This window comes from Onychomys torridus, chromosome 16 (assembly GCF_903995425.1).
Source record: "Onychomys torridus chromosome 16, mOncTor1.1, whole genome shotgun sequence".
NCBI lineage: Eukaryota > Metazoa > Chordata > Mammalia > Rodentia > Cricetidae > Onychomys > Onychomys torridus.
In genome coordinates, this window is record NC_050458.1 from 45,638,695 (window position 1) to 45,652,382 (window position 13,688).

Consider the following 13,688-nt stretch of genomic DNA (forward strand, 5'->3'; position numbering starts at 1 on the left):
ACAGTGAGAGGGGTGTGTGTATTCTCTGGCGCGTCCACCAGGAAGGAGGACACAGTCTGTGGAGTTCAATGTTGGCAATTATACACATCACAAAGTACACCATATGACACTTCAGAATGCACACATGCAGGCTCTCAGCACCTCCAGAGGCTGGAGAAAACCTTCTGGTATTTACTCATAAGTAGAAAGTTCAAGAAATTTATATTAGTTGCTTCAGTGTCATGGCACAGCTAGTTGAGGTTTGTGTGGTCACTCAGCAAAGATGCCTGAGGAAACCCAGACCAGCCAATGGAGGAAGAAGAGGTTAGGACTTTTGCCTTTCAGGCAAAAATTTTCCAGTTAACGTCCTTGGTCATCAATATTTTCTATTTGAATGAAGAGATATTTCTGAGGGAGCCATTTCAAATTCATTAGATGCTCTGGGTAAGATCCGAGATGAGAGTGTGACAGACCCTGGTAAACTACTCTGATAGTGGAACTGGAATGGCCAAGGCTGACTTGATCAATAACCTTGGCACTACTGCCCAGTCTGGCACCCAAGCCTTCCTGCAGGCCTTGCAGGCTGGTGCAGACATCTCAATGACTGACCAGTTCAGTGTTGCTTTTTACTCTGTGGATTTGCTTGCTGAGAAAGTGACTGATCACCAAGCATGATGATGAGCAGTATGCCCGGGGATCCTCAGCAGGGGCATCACTCCTGTGAGGACTGACCCGGTGAACCCATGGGCCATGGAACAAAGGTTATCTTACATCTGAAGGAAGAGCAAGCCGAGTATTCGGAGGAAAGGAGAATAAAGGAAGTTGTGAAGGAACAGTCTCAGCTTACTGGCTACTCTGTGACTCTCTTTGTGGAGAAGGAACGTGATAAGAAAGTCAGTGATGCTGAGGCTGAAGAAAAAGGAGAGAAAGAGGAAGATAAAGAAAAAAGAAGTAGAAGATGGTGACATTGCTAATGGGGACTATGGAGAGCTCTGCACGAGCTTAGCCCACGACTGGGAAGAGCATCCGGCAGGAAAGCAGTTTTCTGTTGAAGGACAATTCGAGGTCTGGACCCTTCTTTTTGTCCCAAGACACCCTCCTTTTGATCTGTTTGGAAACAGGAAGAAAAAGAACAGCACCAAGCTGTACGTACAGAGTTTTCATCATGGGTAACTGTGAGGAGTTAGTCCCTGAGTACCTGAATTTCTTTTTTTTTTCCTTTCATTTTTTTTAATGAAGAAATTTTCTATTCACTTTACATACCAACCACAGATTCCCCTCTTCCCTCTTCCCACCCGCCAAGCATCTGAACCATTAGAGGGGTGGTGGATTCCGAGTGTCTCCCCATGAAATATTGCAGCAGAGCAAAAATTTGAAAATTATCGGAAAGAATTCGGTCCAGAAATGCTTGAGCTATCCACTGAACTGGCAGAAGATGAAGAGAACAACAAAAAGTTTGATGAACAGTTCTTAAAAAATACACAGCTTGGAATTCATGAAGACTCTCAGAATCGGAAGAAGCTTTCAGATGCGGCACATCTGCTTCTGGGATGAGGGGGTTTCTCCCCTGGACTACTGCCCCAGAATGGAGGAACCAGAAACACATCCATTTCATCACAGCTGAGCCCAGGACTAAGTAGCTAACTCGGCCTCTGTGAACTGTCCCTGACAGCATGGCTTAGAAGTGATCTGACTGTCTGAGCCCATCAATGAGTATAGTGTCACAGTTGAAGGGTTCTGAGGGCAAGGTACCAAAGAAGGACTGGAACTTCCAGAAGATGGAGAGGAGAAAAAGAAAACAGCAAGAGAAAGACAAAGTTTGAAAGCTTCTACACAATTATAAAGAAATCTTAGAGGGGAAGGCTGAGAAAGGCCAAAGCGATCAGTGAAATCCCCACGTGGTATCGTCATAGCACATGGAACCACAAACATGGAGAGAATCATGGGAGCTCCAGCCCGCAAGGACAACTCAATGAGAGGTTACAGGGCAGCAAAGAAATGCCTGGAGATAAACCCTGACCACCCCACTACTGAGACCTTCAGGCAAAAGGCAGAGGCGACAAGAATGACAAGTCTGGGAAGGATCGGGTCATCTTGGTGTATGAGCTACACTCTTGTCTTCCAGCTTCAGCCTGGAAGATCCCCAGACACACGCCTACAGGATCTACAGGATGATCAAGCCTTGTCTAGGAACTGATGAAGACGATCCCACTTCAGACGATACCAGTGCTGCTGTAGCTGAAGAAATGCCACTCCTCGAAGGAGATGGCCACACAGCGCCCGTGAAGAAGCAACTGAGCTTCATCAGAAGAACCACGTGCTCAGTGCTTCCTACAGTCCTTCCAATGACACAGCTTCAGGGTTTGGCTAACATTTAAAGTATCTGTGTCCCATGAAAACTAAGGGAAAGCTAAGATTTCTTTCTGCTTCTTAGACTGTGGTGCTGTCAGCTTGTTTCAACAGGTTGGTAGAACGTTTGTTTTAAAACAAAAGGTAAGCAATCACAACTATTTAAGCTGTTGAGCTGGATTCCTTAGTAGACCAAACATCTGTCACTGAAGTGTCCTGAGATAAAGCTTCATGTTTAAAAGGGAAAAAACTGGTAAGAGGCCTTGAATGACAACTTCTAGAATCTACTTTGTAAGTTTTTCATTCCTGTAGTTAATTCTGCCTGGACTAGTCTTAGAGGTAAGAACACAAGCTGAAACAACTAAATAAGAAGTCCTATGTGGCTTGTTTTCCAAAGTAAAGTACCAAGAATAAAATCTAAGCTTCTTGTGACTCAATAAGGTATGTGAACGGAAATACAGTACCCAGTCACATTCTGCCTTAAAAGGTAGATACAAATTATATATATATATATATATATATATATATATATATATATATATATATATATATATATATATGGGTGTGTGTGTGTTATACATACATACATATATAAGTATGATTCCTGGTAGAAAGCAATATATATATATATATATATATATATATAGAGAGAGAGAGAGAGAGAGAGAGAGAGAGATTTTGCTTTCTACCAGGAATCATACTTATTCTAGTCATCTCAAATTTTCATTTTTAATTTTTTTTCCTTTTTAGAGTTTTGAGACAATGTCTGACGCTGTAGTTGAGGTTGGCCTAGAATTCAGGATCCTCCTGCCTCTGTCTCTTTAATCCTGGGATTCCAGCTTTCTACTGTAGTATCTGGCTTCTATCTTTGAAAATTCAACTCAAGTACCACTTCCTCTCCAATGCCTGCCCTGATCCTTCTGTCTGGGTCTTGTCTATTATGGCCTCTGCTACCAAAGACTGAGGCCTGATGAGCAACTGTAATACTTTGTTCAGTCAAGCCTTGTCCCAGGATAACAGTTACCTTGAGTTGTCTGTGTCCCAGCACCCAACGGTGCCAGTCCTGGAGGACGTACTCAAACAATGTCTTTTCAATGGAAGGAAAAATCCAGACACAAGAACCAAAGAGAAGGTAATGCTTTTGTTTTTCTAAATTTAACATAGTTTAACAACTTAATAACAATAAAAGGAAACAGAAAATTGGTAGATGAAAATAACCTCTTCTGAAATATTACTAATTTGCATATGACCCAGTTATATTTAGTTGGTAAAAGGCTTTGTTAGAAGCACTAATATATCCTAGTAGGAAACTAGATTCATGGTATTTCAGAATGCATGTGTATGTTACTATATTTGCTTTAAAGTACTCCTTAAAGGGAATTTTAGTTAAATATTTCCCTTGATTCTCCATTATATTTGGGAAAAGTATTTTGCTCTTTATGTAATGAAATCACTTTAAAATTCAGTGATATGTAAAATAGGACAGCCCAGGATGACAATGGCTTTCCCATGAAAATATCCTAAGAACACTCGACCCAAATATCAGCATTGTCGTGTGTAAAGACTCGAGATTCCATGTTAATACTTAGTACAAAAGCTTAAAATTAAACACAAGCTTAAGAATTCAATGAGATGGCAGGGTCTGATGAGAGGGATTCGCTGAGAGGCTCATGATGTAAACTCTGCCTGGGAGGTGGAGGCAGGAAACCGAGAGTTCAGGGCTAGTTACATGGAGAGTTCAAGGCCAGTTTGAGCTACATGAAACCTACCTCAAAGAACCAAAACAAACAAACAAACAAACAAACAAACAAACAAACATCACAAGTTAGACTAAAGTCCTACTTTTATCAACCCCTTTCCTGATAGTCTAGGAAGAATAAACTGCAAACTGGTTGCTTGGACTTTTATTAAAACTAGTAAGTTTTTTTTAGCTATGTCGGGAATTGAACTGATGTATTCCCAGACCTGATGACAAGGGCTAGGGATACAGCTCAGTTGGTAGAATGCTTGGGAAAAATGATTTCAAATGCATAGCACATTATCTTGAAAAGAAAAGTGTTTACTTGAACAGAAAATGAAAGCGTTCTGAAGATTCTGGAACAAAGCTGCCTTGGGTTTCTCTGCTGTCAGCCCAATTCCACACACACACACACACACCATTCTGTGAAACTTGCCAAATCTATTCTCTGTAATCACTGCTTTAGTTATTTATAGTTTGTGTGTGGATGTCCCTTCCTATGCTAGTGACCAGCTCCACACTCCATGGGTTCTGAAGGCTCTCTATGGCTTACTTACCAGGAAATGACCCACAGCCAGGCTGTGTTGCATTTTCAGACCGACCCAGGCCTCCTGATCCCTGCATCTTGCCCACCAGCCAACACCCTCCTGCTTCACTGGTTTAAATCCTGCCAACACCCAAGAGCCACCTCAAACAATTATTGCTTCTAGAAGCTATTTCCAATAGATAGCACTCCACCCTGATCCATGCCTTCTCCAAAATGATAAGACACACTTCCATGAACTCAATATTTTACTTAATTACATACAATATAGCAATATACACAATATATGTAAAGTTCCTGAACTCTGACCTTACAGCCTACAGGATGCTTTTGCACAGGGAAGGAACTCAAGTGTCTGCTAAATTTAACTAGTCCCTAATGTACCTCTCTCCCTGACACCAGCTTTATATGCTGGTCCTGGCCATCAAGCAGGCTCTGTGTCAAACCTAAAATCAAGAATGCTCAGTCCAACAACTGTTGGGGCTGAGGTTCAGCTCAGCAACCGAGCATTTGTCTAGAACAAGGACAGTTCTGTGTTTGATTCTGAGTATCATGAAAACTAACTAGGAAGGAGCAGGGGAAAGAAAGGAGTTGGCAATGAAGCGAGAGAGAGGGCTGGCTAATTGATACCTACTCTTTACTCCGGGCTCTAGACAGGCTCTGGAGAGACACTAAGGAGGCCAATCATCTAGCAATACAAATACAGTAAAAAGTCAGAGCAGAGGAGAAAGACGGGGAAGTGCCCAAGCTAATGGAACTCAGCAAAGCAAGCAAGAAAGAAAGGCTGGAACCAGCAGGGCAGGCATAAGCCACTCAGTGTCAGTAGTTTTTAGTGTGTGTGTGTGTGTGTGTGTGTGTGTGTGTGTGTGTGTGTGTGTGTGTGCTTCAGCAGAAAGACAGGAAAAAGTCAGGGCTGTGGACCTCTTCACTGACAAGCAGGAGTTGGGAGGAAGAAAACAAATCATGGGACACTTTGGGAAGCTTGTTTCTTAGTTTCCTTGAGGGAACTTTGCTCTCCTGTTCTCCAGGCAACCGCCTCGCCTTCTTCTCCAGCCCTCTTTTCCTCTGAAATGTAGGCAGTATATCCTCAACACCTCACTTTTCTGATCTATAATAAAGTATCATTCACTGCTAGACTTTAGCTACAAGTAGGATGGTCTGTTTGCAATCCATTCACACATTTTTAACCCCGGTCTCTGCTGAGTTCGGCTGCTCCTTTGGGGAGATTCATCATCCTGACCTGTCCCTGATCTCTAATTTCCCACTACTGACGTGGTCATCAACTTCCCCAGCACTTGGGTTATTTTGGATCTTCCCATCTGCTCACTTGGTCTATTTCACACAGCCCTCCAGAAGGACTGGTCCTCAAACTATCTAATACAGTTTACGGCTCTGCATGAATTCAGCCCTCTTGCTGCATCTCCATCACTACCCTGGTAAAACTGGGGCCCAGCAATGCTTTCCTGTCTTCACATGCCACACCCTCCCGGTGCTAAGTCTCCACCCAGCTGTTCCTTTTGCCTAAAATTCTCTCCCCTTCTTACATCTGGCCAAGGATTGCCACCTTCCAGGTTGGTACCCCTCAGATGGGTCTATGCTTTTGCTCCTGGGCATGCCTCAGCCTGCAGGATTCTCTCCCACTCTGACAAAGATGATTTCATTCTTCAGGGCCCAATCCAATTTCTTGATGAAAAACATTTTTAACCGTTCAAGTGAAAATGAATCTGTTTTCCTTATTCATTATTGCATAATGAATGCTGTATGAATACTGACTTTTCTTTAGCCAATCTCATTATTTCAAATGTATCCATTCATTTGACAAACACATATTAACTGTGAGGATGTGTCCAGCAGTATCCTTAGCTCAGGGATCACAGCACTAAACCAATGTGTTGTTTCTAACGCAGTCTAATTTCCTGTCACCTCTAGTACAGTGGGAGCACAAACCTGCAGAGCACAAACCCTGTTGAAGCTGTTCAACCTACAGGCAACTGGCCGAGTGTCTGGTGGTCATTGCTGTCCCAAAGATCTGGCCACTAAAATCAATTCATCTGTAGATCCAGGAGAAGGAAGACAGGATATCTTGATACAGTCCTTTGAGACACAGGACACCGAGACACCTAGAGATCCAGGGGCTTATTTGGAATCATACAGGATTCAAGGGCAGAGGAATAGATGCCAGACTCATGAATTCAATATTCTTCTGCCTTGGGGAACTGAAGAAGGGACTATGAAGGTTGGCAGATCCAGCTGTGCCCATAAGGTTGTTCTTCACTAACAATCCTATGCCCGGGACGTGTGCTTGTGTCCACACTGCTACATGAACCAGACTCTCCTCAGGATCACTTTGTTCATCTGTGAGATGCAGGGCATGTGAGCAGGATCAAGCTGGTTCATATGCGTCTGAGCCTGCTCATCATCTCCCAGAAGAGGGTTTTCGGGAAGATGGTTGCTTGAACACATGAAGAATGAACAGCATTCATGGATGTTTTTTAAAGCTCTCAATAATATGAGGGCTCTGATGGAGTATAACACTGGTACTGCCTTTCTATATTGGAACACAAATATGTGAATGCATACACTGCAAACACCAATGTGATTGTTCCAGAAGGCTTCCCAGCCTTTTCCAGGAGAGAATTTCTGTGAATTCCTCTGAAAGAGCAGGGAGGAGCTCTGAGTGAATTAATTTGGCTGGCTGGCTTTATCTGGTTTCTCATTTTCTTTCAATTTAAACCTGAATGTCAGAGCTTTCTTTCAAGCATCTATCCAGCTGACTCCTCAATAGGAGGCTCAGTATTAAATCATGAGACGGCACCAGCTCGCCTTAGTCACCTGCCAATATACCTGATTAATACAAAATGGGACCCTGAAAGGCGGGTTGTCCTAGGCTTGATAGTTATCCTTCAGGAAGCAGCACGTTCTCTGTGGAAGAAACCGGGCTGCGATTTCTACACAGAGCAACATGGACATGCCTGAAGCCAGAAAACAGCAATAACCTCCATGCCAAAGAGACCAGCCTGTCAGTGGGTCAGGAGTGGTCTGGCGAGTTCGCAAGTGCGTGATCACTCTGACAGACTTCAGTTTGGTTTGGAGTGGAGAAACTTTGCTGACAGACAGGAACAGCCCATGTGACTCTTCTTTTATTCTTCAGAAATCCCATGGGCTTGTTCTGGGGACTGTAATCACAGCATGCTGTTATGTATTTGTTATTATAGATCTAATAATGGGCGTTCTGGTCCAACAGAGGCAGCACCGTGCTTCCTTCTCTTGTTGGTCTGACGCAGAGGATCCAATTACAGCTACAAAGGAGAGAGCTGGCAGACATGCCCGAAGATGGATGCCAACATACAGCTTTCTGGAGTTTAAAAAGGCATAACTGAAGGATTTTTCTCCTTTTAGTAATTAAGTTAATCAGAGGAAATAGGATGTGAAGATTATAATGAGGTCATTTTGCTAAGAGGCCACAGTTACAAATTATTAACACAGAAATGATTTAAATTGCTTACTAATGTATTGGTTTAAAATAGGCAGGTCATTAACCTAAAATGGATATTGCATGTAAAGTTAAATCATATGCATGACACAAAAAATTTGTAGTGTTCTTTTTCTTGTGGTGCACACACAAAATCCTAAATAATTATAAATCTGAACAGCTACCAGTTTCTTAGGGTCTGTGCTAAGTGTAGAATAGTTGCATGATCACATCCAACTATGTTGCAACTACAACCAAGTATGAAAGAAGAGACATGTTCAAAGCAGGAACCCCGAGACTCACAAATACATGGACTGGTCCTTTCAGAATGAGTTGTCAGAGTAGCCCCATTCTAACAGGAGGACCAGAATAGGGGCCTACAGAAAAGGACTTTGAAAAAGCATCTTCAAGTAGGGCAGCCAACAGCTTTCATTCCATGGAAATGGACTATAATGAATGGATTATAAAATTGGCACAGAGTGCTCATTACTACGTTTTATGTCGTAGCTACAGTTCCACCAGTAATAAAAACCACACTTTCCCTCACTAGAGTGCAGCTACAGAAAAGGAGGATGAAAGGCCTTTGTGAGCTGGTCATCGCTGCCCGCCCATCTCAGCATCTGTGTCTCCAGGGCTCTGGTGAAATGGAAGCCGCTTTCTGCCATGGAAAGGTCATCCTGTGCTACGAGCACACACCAGGCTCTGCGAGATAAGCATGTGCACAAAGGCATAGGTGGTGGTGACCCGCAGACTTACAATGACAAGCCAACAATGAATGACCCCAGAAGAGTGGAACGTTAAACTAAATTAGATGAGAGGTTGAATTCTAGCCAGAATGAAAACGTCTTTAAACTACGCTGTGCCTGGCCCAAGGGTCTCACCACCAGGTAGGGAGAGTTGTCATTTGGAGCCAGCTGAGGCAGTGGACCACATAGTCCCTGCCACAGCTCTGCCTGGAAGTGATCAGAACCTGAGCAAGCCCTGCTCTTGTAGACCTCAGGCATGGTGCAAGGCCTGTGCCCACTGGTCCTCAGCAGGTGGCATCTGAGATGCAGAGAATGAAGGTAAGACAGAGAAGGGTAACTCTCCAACATTTTCAAAATTAAGCATGCACACCAATAATTAACTTTTTTTACTTCAACAGCAAATCTTGGGTAGGTCCACAGCACAGCAACCAGCCTTTAAATACCATTTACATTGTGAATGAAGAAGAAATGCTACTTTTAATGAAGCATGACTGTGTGTTTATTCAAAATAAGCCAAGAAGACCCCCATTAAAACCATCAACATTTTCCCGAGATCATGTCCCTCTGGGATCACCTTACTGATTTCTAGAGACAACGCAAACCATCCCTTCCTCTAGACAGAGACTGCTGCGTGGTCCTGGATCCTACAGCTCTCTGCTCACATTTTTCTTGAATGATTTGCAGCATGATTCTGTAAATTATCTATGTTTTGCTGATTCTGTCTCATCCCAGCACCCTCTCCATATTTTCATTCACAAAATATCACTTTTCAGATAGACTGTTGTACTGAGGAGGCAAAAGCCAGAAAAGACTTCAGTCACTGGAATTGTTAAGCATGGAAATAAAATCTGAGATACACTGGCTAAGAAGAAAAAAATTCTTTCTCAAAGATGAGTGAAAAGTAAGGGATTATAAAACCTACACTAAGCAGATTTCATTAAAAACCCCAAATATAGTACCTAAAATTCTTTCAAAACTGGAAGAAATGTTAATGAATCAGTGGGTGGCAGGAAAGAGAGAGCTGGAAGATGGTTGCAGAGTCAACAGGAAAGGAATCTAGCAGTGAGTCTGAGAGAGATATGGCAGGCAGAATGTGAGGCCAGCATCACTGATGGGCACTTGGCTCCTTCAGCTTCATGGGCCTGACCAGTGCCTGCCTGCTGGCCTCTCTGAATCCCCACATGCACCTGGGCCCTCACCACCGCTCCCCTCCTTTCCTGACTCATCCTCAGGTCTGCTTTATCTCTTCTTGTCCCGTGTCCTGTCCTATGGGTGTCGAAATCTGAGAGTCCTTTGAGGTTCTCTCAAGAGCCTGTTCTAATTTCACAGGGGAGGAAATGGTTTATTTGGCTTACACTTCTACATCACAGCGCGTCCCCGAGGGAAGTCGAGGCAGGAAGTCAAGCTGAAACAGGAACTATGGATGAATGCTGCTCACTGGCTCACCGCAGTCATGCTCAGCTGGCTTCCTTAGAGAACTCATGACTCTCCGCCCACAGTGGGCAGAGCCCTCCTACGTCAATTAACAGTCAAGACAGTCCCCACAGACACACCCACAGGTCTGACCCAGGCAACTGCTCAACTAAGATTTCCTTCTTAGGTGACTCCAGGCTGTGTCAAGTTGACAGTTAATGCCACCGAGGCCACCCTCTGCTGTGGTTCCCTTGTGTGGGACTCTTCCTCCAACTCTCTGCACTTTCTGACTTGTCACTGCTGTAGATCACCTTGAAGCCGGGCTTCCGCCTGAGCACAGCTGGAGAAAACACGTCACTGTCACTTCACGGTTGGCAGTTGTCTGGAGCTTTGGGAGAAGCCCTTCCTTTGGCTGGTCTTTTAGCTCTCATTCTCCCCCACACAATCCCAAATCCTCACTGCTGTCTTCAGGCGCCTCTGTCAACCTGACCTTTCCCACTTGCTTTTCAGGAGTTGATCTTCTGCCCCGAGCACGAGGGAAAGACAGACTGTCAACTGAGCCCTCCCTCATGCTAACCAGCTGAGCTGCTGGCAGCCTAGAGGGTCAGGAGCAATGTTCTCAGCCCACTCCTTGTCCTGTGGCTGTCACTGGGACTCCCTCTAGTCAGCCCTTCTTCCTGGCTTCAGCCTTGTATTAGCTGCTCCCTGGCCCGTGGAGGTGTCTGCCCTGTCCATACCAGCACATCCATATTTATTAAGCTATGCTCAACACATGAGAACTGTGTTTGTCTGTGGTATATGATGTGATGTTTAGAGATACAATGTGAAGTTAAATGAAGCTAACTAACCTAACACCTCACATACTAATCATTTTGTAAACATTTCAGATCTCCTCCCTTAGAAGTCCTCAAGCATTCCACTGCTGTTTATCCAGGCTCCATGCTGTGCAGTGGGTCTTCAGAGCCTATTCCTAGCCGAAATGTTTTTACTTTTGACCAACATCTCCACACCCCAGAAGCACCATTCTACTGTCTGCTTCTGAGTTCTGGTTTGGAAGACTTCACATGTGTGGAATCACAGGTCCCGGCCTATCCTATTTAACACAATGCCCTTTGGGTTCGGCTGCACTGTTTCAGGGGACAAGGGACCCCTCTTCTGTGAAGCTGAGAGCATTCCATTGTGTTCAGGGGCCACAGTTTCTGTATCCATTCCACCACTGGACACGGGAAGGCATCTCTCCTACATACAGTAATCTCACTCACTTCCGTTGCAAAGGTTCCCTGAGGCATGATTGCCGGCTCACGCAAGAGTTCCATGTTTCAGGCCGGTCACCTCCACTTTAAATCCCTCCTCAGAGACCCTCTGCCACTGTGCTTCCTCTTCCTCTTCCTCTTCCACCCACTCACCCAACCCCTGCTTGCATTGAGTTCCTTTTTTCTTTGCTCTCCGGCTCCTCACAACACTAGCACGGTTCCATTCCTCTCTGATGGAGCTGCCCTGGGGCGGCCGGCACTGGCCCGTTCATTGCTGAATCCAGTGGAAAATTTTCAGTCCCGTCTCAGGACATTCCTGTGGCATTTAAGATTGACGAGCCCCTCTCCTCTCTGCCCCTTTCATTTCATACACTCATTCATTCAAATGATATTTATTAGGTGCTGTGTCACACACTATTATAGGTACTAAAAATATGACAGTGCACAAGAAGATGAAGTCTGTACCCCCTCAGAGCTTAGATTACATGGTGGGGGGATGGGAAATGAATAATTAAACAAGGATTTATATTTAGCTAGTCAGACAGTGATAAATCCCATGGAGGAAAATAAAACCATTCGGGGGCAGAGGCAGAGCCAGGGAATGAGCAGGCTGGTGGGGACCATCAGAGGGGCCTCGGTGCTAGGGTGACACATGAGCAGCAAACCAAATGAGGTGGGAGACGAGATCATGAGCATTAGAGAAGTCTGGAATGTTCCAGTGAGAGAGAAGGCCCTACAGATGCTTGACACATTCCAGGGATATCAATGATCTAAGATGGCTGTGGCAGAGTGACCAAGCAGGAAAGAGAGCAGAAGAAAGGCCACAGGGGAGAGGCCAGGCCACAGGGGAGAGGCTTCCACAGTAACCATAGAGATCTCGATGGTGGACAGGACCAGATAGATGCCAGTGATAGCGTGACTCTGACATATTTTCCGCTTTGGAGGCAAAGGTGATAGGAGGTGACATGAGTCACAACTGACTCTGAGGCTTGAGTTGACAACCTAATTGTAGGTAGCACCTTCCTCTCTGGCCTCTGGTGTCTTTCTCTGCCCTCCAAGACAAGACCCAAGGTAATCATGATCCCCTTATCCGCCCCCTCCCACATGGGTGCAATTATGTTCTGACCCACCCTGTGGGCACAGGCCAGTCCCATTCACCATGCCACAGGAGCTCATCACTAGCCACCTAGTCCCTCTCCTGCAGTTGGATCCTGACTATAACACTCAGCATGAGTCAGGCTCCTAGCCTTGGGGCCACCAACCCAAAGATCATCCTCAAAGCCTGTCATAAGGTCGGGTCAGGCAATGACCACCTCCCCACTGCTGAGATGAGTCTGGGATTATAATGAGGCTTGGGGTAGATGCCACTATTCTAGGCATCTCTTGGAGGAACGCCCTCTCAGACTTCTGACATCCTTCTTCTGAGTTCTCTGCTCTCCAAGTAGACCCCACATGATGGCAATGGCTTCAGGGGGAAGATGAGATTCAGCACCTTCCCAGGGAACCTGACCATGGCCTCCTCATTAGATTCTTCCTCTTCTACTACATTGCACCTCTGTAATCTCTGTCTCTCTCTCTGTCTCTCTCTGTCTCTGTCTCTCTCTCTCTCCCTTCCCCTCTCTGTGTAAAGTCTCCATGCAGAGACTTGATATCTTGGAGTCTACTTTATTAGTAGTACCTCAAGCAGAATCAGATGGGTTGGAAGAGTCCCATTTTCACATCCTAACATACACATTTAGGCCCAGGTGTCTAAAGTTTGAATATGAACTGACTTTCTGAGTCTTCAGGGTCCTCAAATAGGTGCATGTTATAGTCACCTGACAGATTAGTCCTCATTCTAACACCACAAATTAGGTGTTAGAATTCTTTCTCAACTGATCAGTTCTCTTTTTAATTACCTTAAGCCTTTTGATCATGTGATTCACAGAAGTGTATTGAGCATCTTTCTAACCGTCCTTCTGAGTGGCAGAGGCACCACCAGCAAGCTTGCACACACAGAAGTCCTGCAGCCTGCCTGTCTGCCTTCTTCCTAACACCAGACAAGATGGTTTCTGCTCCAGGGAGGAATTTCCTGAGTCTCCAAATGTTCCAGCAGGGTCTCCCCTCCCAGGAAGATGCCTTTGTTCTTGTTGGTGTCCACACTGGAGAATTCAGGGGTCTGGTCCATTTAGAACCAGAGACCTGGCCCTCTCTT

The 13,688-nt window shown here is 44.9% G+C and overlaps 1 protein-coding gene and 1 pseudogene across 1 annotated transcript in view; one reads left to right on the plus strand and one right to left on the minus strand.

Annotated features, from left to right (window-relative positions):
- Enthd1 (ENTH domain containing 1) overlaps nt 1-13,688 on the minus strand; it is a 105,909-nt gene that overhangs the window by 21,310 nt on the left and 70,911 nt on the right. The window lies entirely within an intron of this gene.
- Nucleotides 289-1,720, plus strand: LOC118597052 (annotated as a pseudogene).